The sequence below is a fragment of the Bison bison genome, unplaced genomic scaffold (assembly GCF_000754665.1).
Source record: "Bison bison bison isolate TAMUID 2011002044 unplaced genomic scaffold, Bison_UMD1.0 scf7180017846361, whole genome shotgun sequence".
In the NCBI taxonomy this organism is placed as follows: domain Eukaryota; kingdom Metazoa; phylum Chordata; class Mammalia; order Artiodactyla; family Bovidae; genus Bison; species Bison bison.
Window position 1 is genome coordinate 9,875 of NW_011476934.1, and position 652 is coordinate 10,526.

Below are 652 nucleotides of genomic sequence, written 5' to 3' on the forward strand. Positions count from 1 at the left end.
AACTGGTTGTTAAATGTTTACCAGCACACCACTGCATGAGGTACACTGAGGAAAGACTCTTTGAACTTCCTGAACAAGGAACATGAAGTTACAAACCAGAATTGGCCATTTCCCCCTAGATGTGCTATTCTGGTTTGGGAATATTCTGGAAGGGCCTTAATAACTGAGACTGTTCACTTAAGGCAGTCAGCTCTGACTGCACATTTGATTCACGTATGGAGATTTAAAAACCACTGGCTGCCCAGGCCCTTCTTTTCAAACCATTTAAAAACCAGAATTTCTGGGGATGAGGTCAGGAGTAGATAAGTTTTTTAAAGCTTCCCAGGTGATTCTAATGTGCATCTGGCCTGAGAACCACTGCCTTAAAGTGATATTCTGCCTTGCCCCCGAATTGGCCGACTATTACAATTAGCCTTTCCTGGTGCTGTGGAGGCAAGAATGCAAAGGCACCAGTCCCCTGGGACTCAAGGACAACCATCTTGTTCCTTACTCCTCCAGGCCTCTAAATTTCCATTTTTTCCTGTTTTCAGGGATGCTAGTGTGAGCTGAGGCTCCCCCAAGGCCAGTCCCCTCCCTAGCTGGCATCCCCAAGTGCTGGGTGCCTTCAAACTCCCAGGGCACCCCAGGAAGGTGGTGCTAGAGCATGTCAGAT